Below are 16,165 nucleotides of genomic sequence, written 5' to 3' on the forward strand. Positions count from 1 at the left end.
TTCATAATTTTCTCAATTTTTTATCTTGTCCACTAGTCTGCTAATATCTCCCAAAAGCAACGAATATTTAATTTTTTTTTAAAATAGAAAGAGAACTACATTTTTCTTCATAGCAGCAAATTTAAAGTTCAAATTGCAGGTTAATCATCCTTTTTGTTTCTCCATATAAAAAACTTTATTCTTTTAGACTCAAATTACTTGTGCTTGTAAGTAACGTATAATAGATTGTTTTGATTAGTTTTGTGTGGGGATGGAGCACACATATATATAGTTTTCTTCAATTTTTATGCAATTTTACCTGTTTATAAATATTAACTGTCATTATATTATTTTATAAAATATTAAAAATTAAATACTTATGGGGCTTACGCCCCGCTGAGGCATATGTAAAATGCCCCGCCTTACGCCCACGCCTTTTAAAATACTGGTGCATACGTAGCCCCCGCAATTAGCAATAATTATTTAATGTAATCACCTATGGGGTAAATTTTCCCCTCACAAGATTAGACAAGAGATTTACCTCGTCTTGCTCCAATTTAATCCACTATAAGGCCTTTTTCACGATTATCCAACTCTGTCTGGCTCAAATCTAGCCAAAATAATTCGATACAATCACTAAAAATTATAGGAATGAATTCTATAAGAAAATACTACATTTTTAATAAAAATTTTGAAATTAATTAAAAATTCGTCCGTGGGGTCCACATCTTGGAATCCGGCAAAAGTTATGAAATCCGACAACTCATTCAATTACGAGTCCAACCATACCAGTTTCACTCAAATCCGACTCCGAATCGATGCCGAAATCTCAAAAATTCTTTTCTATGAGATTTCTAAATTTTTCCAAATTTTAATCTCAAAACACTAATTAAATGGTGAAAACAATGATATATTTGTATATATAGACCAAATCCGAGTTGGAATCACTTACCCCAAATGTCTTTCCTTGAAAATCTGTCAAAAGTCGCCTCTGTTCAAGCTCAAGTTTGTCAAAAATGGCAAATGGGTTGAATGCCTCTATTTTTATAACTTACAGATCTGTCCAGTTCGATCTTGGGAGCTCGATCTGTCCAGTTCGATCTCGGGAGTTCGATCTCGGGAGCTCGATCTTGGGAGCTCAATCTTGGGCCTCGATCACAGCCCAGAATTTCCAGCAGAAGAGAAAAATTGCAGCAGCTGTTTAAGTCCAATTTTTGATCCGTTAACCATCCGAAACTCACCCGAGGCCCTCGGGACCTCAATCAAATATACCAACAAGTCCTAAAATATCATACGAACCTAGTCGAACCTCTAAATCACATCAAACAACGCTAAAACCACGAATCATACCCCAATTCAAGCTTAATGAAACTAAGAATTTTCAACTTCTACATTCAATGCCGGAACCTATCAAATCAAGTCCGATTGACCTCAAATTTTACACACAAGTCATAAATGACATAACGGAGCTATAAAAATTTTTGAAACTAGATTCCGACTCCGGTATAAAAAAGTCAACTCCTCGGTCAAACTTCCAAACTTAAATTCTTGTTTTTAGCCATTTCAACCTTAATTTAACTACGGACTTCCAAATAAAATTCTGAACACGCTCCTAAGTCCAAAATCATCATACGGAGCTGTTGAAATCATTAAAATTCTATTCTGGGGTCGTTTGCACATAATTAGACATCCGGTCACTATTTTGAACTTAAACTTTTAATTTTTTATCAAAATTCCATATCTCGAGCTAGGGACCTTGGAATTTGATTTCGGGCATACGCCCAAGTCCCAAATCACGATACGGACCTACCGAAACTATCAAAACACTGATCCGAGTCTGTTTGCTCAAAATGTTGACCAAAGTCAACTCATTTGAGTTTTAAAGCTCTAATCCACATTTTAATCCATTTTTCACATTAAAACTTTCCAAAAAATTTTACGGACTGCGCACGCAAGTCGAGGAATGATAAATAGTACTTTTTGAGGTCTTAGAATACATAATTAATTATTAAATTTAAAGATGACATTTTGGGTCATCACACAAACACCGCATCAAATAACAAATAACAAATAACCAAAAAATATTCATGCGTACACTTGCTATGAACTTCCCATATATATATATATATATATATATATCGTGTACCATATTTCTAAAATACAACAAATTGTTCAAAGGTGCGTCCTAACAATGAACTTATAAAAAATGAATATATGTATCATGATAATATTTTAAACACATCAATCAGCTAAAGCTAGCATCTATTAGAAACCTCATTTGTTATCCCCTTAGCTACATGTAACTTTTCTGATACATGGCCGGTTTATGTCCATTCGCATCATCTCCTGATTTTGTAAGTGATACGTTTTTGTAAGCTTGACCTCAACATTAATTAAGCCGCATGTAAGCTTTCCTTGTTCAAACCAGCAGAAACTTCTGAATGTTTCTGGACCTTAAGTTTCTCATTTGTATTTTATTTGTTCTCATCAGTAGCTTTGACTTTCCATACTTACAATTGAGACAAACAAAGATGCATCATTTGTTTTAGCCTACTAATAATGTAAAAAATTTATATCTCTATGTCAGCTCCAAATATATAATGTCAGATGAATACTATGAAGTTGGAGGGATTCAAATACATGAAAGCACTAATTTTTGGGGCATATACCTAAGGGAGGAAATTCATTGCACCTTGGAAAAGTACGAAAATGATACGGTTAAGTGTTTCCAAAGCAGTAAAAGATGATCCTAAACAACGACTGTATATTGGTCGGAAAAATCTATTTTGCACCTTTGATGTCGAGGTCACCATTCTTCACACAACAAAAAACTTATAAAAGAAAGAAATAATGTCAAATGTTTAGTTAGAAACATTATTGGATGCATTCCTTTATTTATGGAGAAATAGAGAAAAGAGAGAAATATTAAATGTACCCATAGAAGCCCAAATGATCCAGTTTGTAGACTGAACTTTACACCAGCTGTGCATCTCTACGTGCACCACACTTACTCGACAAGATATAACAGTTTGAAGATCTATTTTCGCACCAAAATAGCAAGCTAAATTGCACCAGATCAATCCCTTTTATGCACCAGGATAAGGAGCTATATTGCACCAGATCAGTCCACAAATTACACCAGCACGGTGAATGTCTTGTGCATGCTGTCAACGTTTCTCTGAAACAAGATCTAAAATTTTTAAATGAAACAAGTAGCATACTGAACGATGACTGCATTTCAACTGAAGAGGTTTACTAAAAGATCGAAAATTTGGTCAACAAAAGAGACAATATGATCATTAAATTGAATGTCACGATCCAAAATCTCACCTCAGGCGTCGTGATGACACCTAATCTCTAAGACTAGGTAAGCCGATTTCAATTACATTTCAAGCCATCTTTTTTTAAATCAAAACTAACAACGGAAATAATTACAAATATAACAACCTTCCCAAGACTGGTAATACAGAGTCACGAACACTAACTGAATACATAGAATGATCTCAAGGATCTAATACTCAATATTGTTTGATTAAAAATTAACCGTACAATAAAATGAAAAGACTCCAAGGGACTGCGACGACCAAGCAGCTCTACCTTGAATCCTTACGATCCCGCTTTAACTCTGTCCAAGTCCGATATCTCCAATACCTGGCTCTGCACAAAAATGTGCAGAAGTGTAGTATGAGTACACCACAGTCGGTACCCAGTAAGTATCAAGACTAACCTCAGTGGAGTAGTGACGAGATACAGTCAAGACACTCACTAGTCTACTAACCTATGCAATATAGTATATAAAATAATAGGAAACAAATAACAATAATGGCAACACTAATCAACCAGTAATCTGCACAACAGGGCAACAAGAACACCATTAATATTGCTCAACAAATAATAAATATAAGTACACCCAATTAATTCAAGTCTTTCAAATATAAATCTTACGCCTATATACTTCTCAAATAATAATCTTTAGAATATAATACTATCCAATAAATATATTTCGAATATACTCCCTTCAAATAAATATATTTCAAATATAATTTTTCAAATAAATCTCTTTCAAATATAATTCTTCAAATAAATATCTTTCGAATTTAATTCTTTCAAATAGATCCTTTTGAATAATAATCCTTCCAAAGAAATATTTTGAATATAATTCTTTCAATTCGAAGTCACCATCTGACACCTCATTTCAAAATCATAAAATACGGATCTCAGCCCACTTTCATATTTCCACGGCACCTCGTACCAAATTTCTCTATCACAACCGCATGGACAACACATGTGCCAATATCATCATTATTTAGCCACGACACCTTGTTCCCTAATTTTATATCACAACTGCATGGACAATTCACATGCCAATATTATCATTATTTACTCACGGCACCTCGTGCCCACATTTCATATCATAATCTGCCTGGCAATGGCCACAGACCCCCAATTTCAACATAAATCAGACTATTACCAATTTACCAACAACAAGACCAATTGCACGAGATATAAAAATAAACACAAGGAAAATCACAACATCACATAAAAATCACCAACGCAACAAATCCACATCTTCACATATCATCCCTGACAATAGCCACCTTTATCTCTCCTATAGCCACCCTTATCACTCCTATAATAGCCTCCTTTATCCCTCCGCCCTGACAATATCAATAGCCACCATTATCGCTCCTATAGCCACCCTTATCTCTCCTATAATCACCCTTATCACTCCGTCCAGACAATATCCCAACACACATAACAACGGTGAAATGCCACCCTTATACCCACATAATATCAATAGTGGAATGCCACACTTATATCCTCAAAATAATAACTCAAATAAAACAATAATTTACATGGAATATTATCACGGCAACATAACAAAAAAAACCAATTAACATCACAAACTACCCAACGGCCACAACCAAATTCCAAAGATATAACAGAATCAATTAATTTCACAACAAATAGCCCAAGGCTCCACACAATACGTATAAACTCTCGAATGAACAACAGAGATGGAAAAATAACTCAACATAGGACAACACCCTTTTTTTAATACAATTTTTTGGTAAATATACTAATACCTTTCTTAAGCTTATTTAATTAATTATTTGCAGATGAAAAATCCATAATGAAATTAAATTTCAAGAAATATCAAATCATCAAACTCACGGAATTCACATTAATATACAAGTAAAAATCACATCAAACTGTCATTTAAAAACAAATTCAACAAACACGAATTGAGGCATGGCAAATAGATGATTTAATAAATATCAATAATTATCCAATTTACTACACAATATGTCTAAGACTTTGACCCACTATATTTTGCACATATAATTCCGAGTACGTACTCATCACCTCGCGTACACAGTTTTTCAAATTTCACAAATGACACATAAAACTCGATGCCTGAGGGGTAATTTTCCCACTCGAGGTTAGGCAAGATACTTACCTTTTTGAAGTTATGTCGATATTCTAAAATCACCTTCTTGCTTGAATTGACCTCCGGACCGCTCAAATCTATCAAAATTAATTGTATAACTTTATTAAAATTTATCGGAAATAATTTCGGATAATAATACGTCGACTTAAAAATTTATTCCAAAAAGTCAACAAAAGTCAACGCGTGGCCCCCCTCGGAACCCGATATAATTTTCATGAAATCCGAATACCCATTCCGATACGAGTTCAACCATACCAATTTTATCCAATTCCGATAACAACTCGATCTCCAAATCTTAAATTTTTGTTTTTGGAAGATTTTGCCAAAATCTTGATTTCTTCCATTAAAATCCGAATTAAACGATGAATATAATCATAGATTCATGAAATATAAATACTTTAGGATATAGGACACTTACCCAAGTCAAAGTCGTGAAGAACTCCTCCAAAATCGCCCCAAAACCGAGCTCCAAAATCTCAATCGAAAATGACAAAATGACTGATTTTTGGTCCTTTAGTTGCTGCCCAGTTTCGCACTTGCGGGCACTGTTCACGCTTCTGCGGGCACCGTTCACGCTTCTGCGATCACTATTCATGCTTCTGTAAAAAAAATAGCAAGCTGCCCAGAAATTTCAGTAGCTTTTCTTCAAGTCCGAATTGATCCGTTAACCTTCTGAAATCCACCCGAGACCCTTGGAACCTCAACCAAATATACCAACACGTCCCAAAATACAATACGAACTTAGTCAAGGCTTCAAACCATGTCAAACAACGCCGAAATTATGAATCGCGCATCGAATTGAATTATGAGTTTTCAAATCTTCCAACTTCTATATTTTGCGCCGAAACGTATCAAATCAATCCGGAATGACTTCAAATTTTGCACACAAGTCATAAATGACGAAATTGGGCTATTCAAATTTCTGGAATCAAAATCCGACCTCGTTATAAAAAATTTAACCTTCAGTCGGACTTTCCAAAAATCTTTCATTTTCCAACTTTCGCCAAAATGCGTCGAATTGTCCTACGGACTTCCAAATCCAAATCTGAACATACGCCTAAGTCCAAAATCACCATACGAAACTATTGACATCATAAAAATTCCATTCCAGAGTCGTTTGTTCAAAAGTCAACTCTCTGGTTAACTCTTTCCATTTAAGCTTTTAAATAGGAATTGTTCTTTCAATTTAATTCTAAATCTTTCGAAAATCAAACTCGACCACACCCACGGGTCATAATACATATTACGAAATTGCTCGAGACCTTATGTCACTGAACGGGGCACAAATTCTTAAATCGACAAGTCGGGTCGTTACATTCTCCCCCTCTTAAATATACGTTCGTCCTCGAACGTGCCAAGAATCTTTCTGATGACATTAAATTACTGAGTGCATTATTTCACACATACTCACGGGTGATTCTACGTCACCGAAAATTTAACAGGTGTCCGACAACATCATCTCAATGGAGATTATTTCTTTTATTCACACTTATAAGCCTTTAAACCACTTCCTTAACGCTCCCAATAAATTTTGAATTCCTAACATCAACACACGGTATTAGTCTCAACCGGCTGTAGCAATTCGTGTCTACGAACACGACATACGTATGTCCATAACCACCTCTCTGGTCGTGATAACTGATTATAATTAATTTCCAACATCTTCAATTAATTCGTATTCACCAAAATCTCATTTCAACTTTTCGTAACACTGACAGCAACACGCGGGGCATGAATACCTCATAATTATTTACCCGAATTAATGAGTCATATTTAACGCCACCTGGGCACCCACCTTATAGGCTAAAACTCAATATTTACAGCACAATTATGGCTAAATATGCACAGAAAATATACAAGAATTATCAAATAAGTCTAACATGCATGACTCCCTATTTATACTATAGTAAAAATTAAATTTCACAAAGGGAGAATTTTAAACTCATAAAAATTTTCACCACAAGGACCTCGTCCTTATATAACTTCCACTGTGGCTTGTAGCCAGGTTTAAATATTTCACATCATATATAAAAATGCGAGAATCTTGTCCTCAACTCCGAATCACAAGTATTGCACATTGTGCCAACTGAAATTTTCAATTTCCTTTCTTTCTTATTTTCAATAAATGTCGTAAATAATTTTCTCAACACATAATGAACCCTCATCCCGGTAGGACATAAAATTCATGAAATTAAAATCAATTATTCCGAAATCACATCAAACCCCACTGTAGTGAATAATAAAAATTACTTTTGGACTTATAGCCCTCAATGGTGTACAAAAATAAAAATGATAGACTCAGGCTATCATAATGAAATTTCCCAACATGGATAACATATAAGTGGGTCACAAAGTTATGAAGCTCACCCATAAGCGGAGCATAATAGGAGGACTCACCTCAATATTCAGAACCGAATCAAATTAAGGGAAAATATCCTTTTATAACAAATCAGGATCATACCTGTAATGACACCATCTGGTGTAGTGGCCCCCGCCACACCATAACAAATATATCAACGGGCTGGGCCTCCCCCTCTAGGGCGCCCTCTACCCGCCTGTCCTCCACCCCTAACTGGTTGTGCACGTGGGGTAGTAATTGCATTGGGGCCCATAGCCTGGGTGTTCTGATGAAATCCATCTCTCCCAAGTCTGGGACAATCTCTCATAATGTACCTAGTATCACCATACTCATAACAACCCCTCTGAGGTTGCTGCTGCTCGTACTGAGTCTGTGCCAGATAACTGGAATAACCACTGTAAGAATCTCGTATCGGTGGTGTACTATAAGAACTTACTGGAGCACCCTGAGTAATCTTATGTGCGGAATGAGCTGGCCGACTGCTCGAGCTTCCGCCATAATGGGTCATAGCCGATGAGTAAAATTAACTAAACCCTCCATAGCTTCGAGACCTTTTGGCCTCTTTATACTCCATTTCCTCACCTAGAACACCCCAAATCCTCCTCGCAATCTCCACTACTTGCTGAAATAGAATATCAGTTTGCAACTCTCGAGCCATGCATATTTTAAGATCATAATCGAGCCCCTCAATGAATCTGCGAACCCATTCTATGACTGTAGGAACCAAGATAGGTGCATGACGGGCTAACTCACTGAACCTGATAGCATATTCTGACACTGTCATAGTGCCCTGATGCAACTGTTCAAACTCTGTGCGCCATGCATCTCGGAGAGTCTGGGGAACAAACTCTTTCAAAAATATTTCTGAAAATTGAGCCCAAGTTGGTGGTGTTGTATCGGCTGGTCTATCTTCTTCATAAACTTGCCACCACTGATACGTTGCGCCTGACAACTGAAATGTAGTAAAGGAAACTCCGCTCACTTCCACAATACCCATGGTGCGGAGAATACAGTGACAATTTTCTAGAAATCCTTGGGCATCCTCTATAGCTGTGCCACTGAAAGTAGGTGGACTATACCTCTTAAACCTCTCAAGTCTCTTTTGTTCTACTTTTGATGCCCCTGACCTGACCTGAGGCTGAACCGGAATAACAGATTGTACCGGTACTACACCCGGAACCTGACCAATGTAAACTCGCTGCTCTAGAATACGGGCGATAGGAGTCTGAACTCCTCCCCCAACCTGTGAAATATTTGGTGAAACGGAGATCAAACCCGACTGAGTCAATGTACCCAACATGTTTAGGAACTGTACTAAAGTCTTCTGAAGTCCAGGGGTAACAACAGGTGTCTCTGGTTCCTGTCCCCCAATTGGAGCAACTGGCGGCTCCTCAACTGCTACTCTGACAGGTGCTCCAGTCGCGGCACGTGCCCTTCCTCGAGCTCTACCTCGACCCCGACCTCTTGCAGCCCTAACAGTATGTGCGGATGCCTGCTCAGCTAACGCGGTAACACGTGTCCTCACCATTTGTGAGAGAATAGAAATACAAAGGCTCAAATTCCACAATCAACAAATCCGCACGATAAGAATGAAAGAAGTGAAAATTTCCTAACAATTATGTAGCCTCTCGGAGATAAGTACAGACGTCTCCGTACCGATCCGCAAAATTCTACTAGACTCGTTCATAACTCGTAGAACTTATGAACCTAGAGCTCTGATACCAACTTGTCACGACCCAAAATTCCATCTCAGGCGTCATGATGGCACCTAGTCTCTAAGACTAGGTAAGCCGATTTCAATTACATTTCAAGCCATTTTTTTAAATCAAAACTAACAGAGGAAATAATTACAAATATAACAACCTTCCCAAGACTGGTAATACAGAGTCACGAACACTAACTGAATACATAGAATGATATCAAGGATCGAATACTCAATACTATTTGATTAAAAATTAACAGTACAATAAAATGGAAAGACTCCAAAGGACTGCGACGACCAAGAAGCTCTACCTTGAATCCTTACGATCCCGCTTTAACTCTGTCCAAGTCCGATATCTCCAATACCTGGCTTTGCTAAAAAATGAGCAAAAGTGTAGTATGAGTACACCACAGTCGGTACCCAATAAGTATCAAGACTAATCTCAGTGGAGTAGTGACGAGGTACAGTCAAGACACTCACTAGTCTATTAATCTGTGCAATATAGTATATAAAATAATAGAAAACAAATAACAACAACAGGGCAACAAGAACACCGTTAATATTGCTCAACAAATAATAAATACAAGTATACCCAATTAATTCAAGTCTTTCAAATATAAATCTTTCGCCTATATACTTCTCAAATAGTAATCTTTAGGATATAATACTATCCAATAAATATATTTCGAATATACTCCTTTCAAAGAAATATCTTTCAAATATAATTATTTCAAATAAATCTCTTTCAAATATAATTCTTCAAATAAATATCTTTCGAATTTGAGTCTTTCAAATAGATCCTTTTGAATAATAATCCTTCCAAATAAATATTTTGAATATAATTCTTTAATTCGAAGTCACCATGTGACACCTCATTTCAAAATCATAAAATACGGGTCTCAGCCCACTTTCATATTTCCACGATAACTCGTGCCAAATTTCTCTATCACAACCGCACGGACAACTCACGTGCCAATATCATCATCATTTAGCCACGACAACTCGTGCCCTCATTTCATATTACAACTGCACGGACAATTCACGTAATATTATCATTATTTACTCACGGCACCTCGTGCCCACATTTCATCTCATAATCTGCCTGACAATAGCCACAGACCCCCAATTTTAACATAAATCAGACTATTAGCAATTTACCAACAACTAGACCAATTGCACAAGATATTAAAATAAACACAAGAAAAATCACAACATCACATAAAATCACCAACGCAACAATTCCAATCATCACATATCATCCCTGACAATAACCACCCTTATCACTCCTATAATAGCCTCCCTTATCCCTCTGCCCTGACAATATCAATAGCCACCTTTATCGCTCCTATAGCCACCCTTATCACTCCGCCCAGACAATATCCCAACACACATAACAACGGTAAAATGTCACCCTTATAACCACATAATATCAACAGTGGAATGCCACCCTTATATCCTCAAAATAATAACTCAAATAAAACAACAATTTACATGGAATATTATCACGGCAACATAACAAAAAAAACCAATTAACATCACAAATTGCCCAACGACAACAACTAAATGCCAAAGATATAAGATAATCAATTAATTTCACAACAAATAGCCCAAGGCTCCACACAATACGTATAAAATCTCGAATCAACAATAGAGATGAAAAAATAACTCAACACAGGACACCACCCTTTTTTTTTATACAATTTTTTGGTAAATATACTAATACCTTTCTTAAGTTTATTTGATTAATTATTTGCAGAGAAAAAATCCATAATGAAATTAAATTCCAAGAAATATCAAATCTTCAAACTCACGGAATTCACATTAATATACAAGTAAAAATCACATTAAACTATCATTTAAAAACAAATTCAACAAACATGAATTGAGGCATGGCAAATAGATGATTTAATAAATGTCAATAATTATCCAATTTACTACACAATATATTTAAGACTTTAACCCACTATATTTTGCACATATAAGCCCGAATACGTACTCGTCACGTCGCGTACACGGCTTTTCACATTTTACAAATGGCACATAAGACTCGATGCCTAAGGGGTAATTCCCCCACTCGAGGTTAGGCAAGATACTTACCTGTTTGAAGTTATGCCGATATTCCAAAATCGCCTTCTTATTTGAATTGACCTCCGTACCGCTCAAATCTATCCAAATTAATTGTATAACTTCATTAAAATTCATCGAAAACTATTCCGGATAATAATACGTCGACTTAAAAATTTATTCCCAAAATCAACGCGGGCCCCCCTCGGAACCCGACATAATTTTCATGAAATACGAACACCCATTCCGATACGAGTTCAACCATACCAATTTTATACAATTCCGATAACAACTCGACCTCCAAATCTTAAATTTTTGTTTTTGGACGATTTTGCCAAAATGTTGATTTCTTCCATTAAAATCCGTTACAATCATGAATTCATGAAATATAAACACTTTAGGATATAGGACACTTATCCAAGTCAAAGTCGTGAAGAACTCCTCCAAAATTGCCCAAAAATCGAGCTCCAAAATCTCAATCGAAAATGACAAAGTGACTGATTTTTGGTCCTTATGTTGCTGCCCAGTTTCGCACCTGCGGGCACTATTCACGCTTCTGCGGGCACCGTTCACGCTTCTGCAATCACTATTCATGCTTATGTAAAAAAAACAGCAAGCTGCCCAGAAATTTCAGGAGCTTTTCTTCAAGTCCGAATTGATCCGTTAACCTTCTGAAATCCACCCGAGGACCTCGAAACCTCAACCAAATATACCGACACGTCCAAAAATACAATACAAGCTTAGTCGAGGCTTCAAACCATGTCAACCATCGCCGAAATTACGAATCGCGCATCGAATCGAATTATGAGTTTTCAAATCTTCCAACTTCTATATTTTGCACCGAAACGTATCAAATCAACCCGGAATGACTTCAAGTTTTGCACACAAGTCATAAATGACAAAATAGAGATATTCAAATTTCCAAAATTGAAATCTGACCTCGTTATCAAAAATTTAACCTTCAGTCGGACTTTCCAAAAATCTTCCATTTTCCAACTTTCGCCAAAATGCGTCGAATTGTCCTACGGACTTCCAAATCCAAATCCGAACATACGCCTAAGTCCGAAATCACTATACGATACTATTGACATCATAAAAATTCTATTCCAGGGTCGTTTGTTCAAAAGTGAACTCTCCGGTCAACTCTTTCTATTTAAGCTTCTAAATAGGAATTGTTCTTTCAGTTTAATTCTAAATCTTCCGAAAATCAAACTCGACCACACCCGCGGGTCATAATACATATTACGAAACTTCTCGAGACCTTAAGTCACTGAACGGGACGTAAATTCTTAAATCGACAAGTCGGGTCGTTACATTGAAGCTCCCAGGATCGAGTGTCAATGGCATCAACCGTTCTGTGTTTTAAGTAGTTCTGCACATTTATTATCAGCAGACAGAGTCTATTGCCATGACCTTAACAGTCAAAGGGATATTTAATTGAGAAAACTTCCTCAAAAAGCATCAAGCATATTGAAATACACTACTCTTAGACCACAAAGATAAACAGAACATGATAAATAAAGAGTTATAAAGACCTTAACATGATTGAAATAAACAGAAAATGATAAATGGAAAAAGAACCCAAAGAGTGACAAAACTATTTTTCATCATGTCCCTGACAAATTAAGATAACAATTAATGACATAGTGGAGTGGAAGAAACACACAACTCTTAGACCACAAAGTTAAATGTATGTTTTACCTTCTCTTACAATGCTATTAAATAGGGACAAAATAATAAAAATTATTACGAGATACTGAACTAGCCAGAGCGTGACTCAACAAAGCAAAGCAAGACTATACTAAAGACAAAGGAAATAGTGCAAACAAAGGAACTAAGATAACTTATATGAGAACAACAAGACAAAGAGATTAATCATCTATAATACTAACATAATGTAGTTTCTCTTTCTTTTTTTGAGAATTGTAAAAACACAAAGTAGTTAATTGATCAGTTATCAAATCAACCCAAAAAGTATGTTTAATTTTTATACCTGGATGGTATGTTTATGTGTCTGAAGATCTCTGTACTCCTTGGTCAGACCACGGCCAATGATGTATACCTGTTATAAAAAAATAAAACAATCAAAACTGGTTTAAAGCTTCAGGTTCATGCCACCAGAATTGTTTCTCCATTAGATTTGTAAACTCATCTCTAACATAAATTCTAAACGGACTTGTGTAGTCTTGAAATATTCGAGTTCTTCAATGAAAAACAGAAGCTTTTAGTTCTACTCAAGTCAATCAAGTTGAGTTCCACTAAAGAAATGTGGTTTAGCTAAATTCGTGAGTTTCACAACATTTTATCATTTAAGTGGACATTTCAAATATCCTCGGCAATCACCAACTCTTCCTTCATTATCTAGATCAAGCAAAAGAAAATTAAAGAAATATAAACAAATGCATTGTCAAAAATATAAATATATTAAAATGTAGGTGAATATGTTAGACAATAAAGCAGTATATAGAACGATTTCAAACCTCTTATGTGAAACCCACAACAAATATATCCATACACAGATCTTCTTCTGAAGATCGTCGCCGACTGGGTGCCATCGACAATCCCATCTTTTGAAAAATCGAGTGAAGAAAAAGTTTTCTTCGTGGGTTTCAAGCCCTAGACCTAGAGTGAGGGGGAAGCTATGGAAAATTTTAGAGGGAATAGTTTAAGTTAGAAATTTTAGAGGGAATAGTTTAAGTGGGAAAGTTTTGTATGAATTTCGTAAATATTTTAGACCACGCTTGGACGGTGTTGCTTTTAAATATACCAAAAGTAATGCTAGTAAAGTGTAGCTTCATATGTGGATAGCGTTCTCAAAAGATTTTACATATAGGCAATGCATACAGTGTGTAGTCTTTGTACATAAAGAGCACGATTTTACGAGTGTTACCTAAAATGCGTTGCAAAAAGCTCTTAATAAAGGCCACCCTTATAAAAGTGTGCATATAGCTATTTTTGGCAACATTTTTCAAGCGTCGTCTATAAAAGGTATTGCCGTAGGCCAATTTTGTTGTAGTGTCGAATGTCCAAATAATACAACTTTGAAGGTAGGATCTTTCTACTTTTAGTATAATATGATATGATGTTTTTTTAAAAAGTGGTTACTGACTTGAAGAGCTCGACAATGAGTCTTGTCCAACGGACTCAGGATTATAGTTGGTTAAAAATTTTCTATTTTCTCGAATGTCCAATTAATACAACAACAACATACCCAGTATTATCCCACACTGTGGGGTCTGGGAAGGGTAGTGTGTACGCAGACCTTGCCCCTACCTTGTGAGGATAGAGAGGTTGTTTCCAATAGACTCTCGGCTCAGGAAAGTATAAGCACCACATTAATAAAAATATAGACACGAAGGGACAGTACCATAAAGCCATATAAAAGCAGAATAAAAACAATAAGATAGTAAGGTGATCAACAATGAAAGCACACAACGGTTAGTCATAAAAACCTACTACCAACAAAAAGCGAGACTGCATGCCAATACTACTGTTATGAATACTCTAGACTACCTACTCTACCACCCTAATCATCGACCTCCATACCTTCCTATCAAGGGTCATGTCCTCGGTCAGCTGAAGCTGCGCCATATCTTTCCTAATCACCTCTCCCCACCTCTTCTTTGGCCTATCTCTACCTCTCCGTAGGCCCTCCAATGCCAACCTCTCACACCTCCTCACCGGGGCGTCTGTGCTTCTCCTCCTCACATGACCAAACCACCTAAGCCGCGCTTCTCGCATCTTGTCCTCAATAGGGGCCACACCCACCTTATCGCGAATAACCTAATTTTTGATCCTATCTAACCTGGTGTGCCCGCACATCCATCTCAATATTCTCATCTCTGCTACCTCCATCTTCTGTACATGAGCGATCTTCACTAGCCAACACTCAGCCCCATACAACATCGTTGGTCTGACTATCACTCTGTAAAACTTATCCTTAAGTTTCGGTGGTACCTTCTTGTCACACAAAATACCAGAAGCGAGTCTCCATTTCATCCATCCTGCCCCAATACGAATGTCCAAATAATGTCAAAAATTCATCTGGGAAGCTGAAAGGATAAATTGTTCTGTGGTCGCCACTAACAATGAAGAACGTCGCCATGTCAGCATAGTAGGACTGTTAGGGATATAGTAGATATGCCCTAGATCCAATCTCATATTTGATGATTTGAACATATTTTTGTGAACGTTATTTCATATAAAATATATATGGCATTTGATATTCTTTTTTCATTATTATTAATTTTTTGATTAATTTGATGAGGTTCTTGATTAAATTTTGAGACTTGTCATGATGGAGATCACAATAATGAGAGTAAAATTTCTTTTAATTTAATCTAAATTTGTTCTTGATCGTAGGATTATTAATTAGGATCAATATTTATGTGATATTCTTTATGAGATAAATATTAGTTGATCTCATTAACTAAATCACATAGATAGATGATGCATATGGAGATATGATCATTAAATTGACTCATTGGATAATTCCTAATGGTTAAAATTACCATAAACTATCAATAGGATATTCTCTTGAAGAATGTGATGTGAAAGTTTCCTTTGACCTGAGATCGTGTCACGACCCGAAATTCCCATCTTCGGGACC

General features: G+C 36.3%; 1 long non-coding RNA gene across 1 annotated transcript; it reads right to left on the reverse strand.

Annotated features, from left to right (window-relative positions):
- Positions 1-9,663: 9,663 nt before the first annotated feature.
- On the reverse strand, positions 9,664-14,245 carry LOC142180246 (uncharacterized). Its single transcript, XR_012708408.1, has 3 exons — positions 14,037-14,245; positions 13,550-13,618; positions 9,664-9,866 (listed from the first exon to the last, which is right to left on the reverse strand). It is a non-coding gene; the product is annotated as an uncharacterized LOC142180246 (long non-coding RNA).
- Positions 14,246-16,165: the final 1,920 nt, after the last annotated feature.

The sequence above is a fragment of the Nicotiana tabacum genome, chromosome 4 (assembly GCF_000715075.1).
Source record: "Nicotiana tabacum cultivar K326 chromosome 4, ASM71507v2, whole genome shotgun sequence".
NCBI classification, from domain to species: domain Eukaryota; kingdom Viridiplantae; phylum Streptophyta; class Magnoliopsida; order Solanales; family Solanaceae; genus Nicotiana; species Nicotiana tabacum.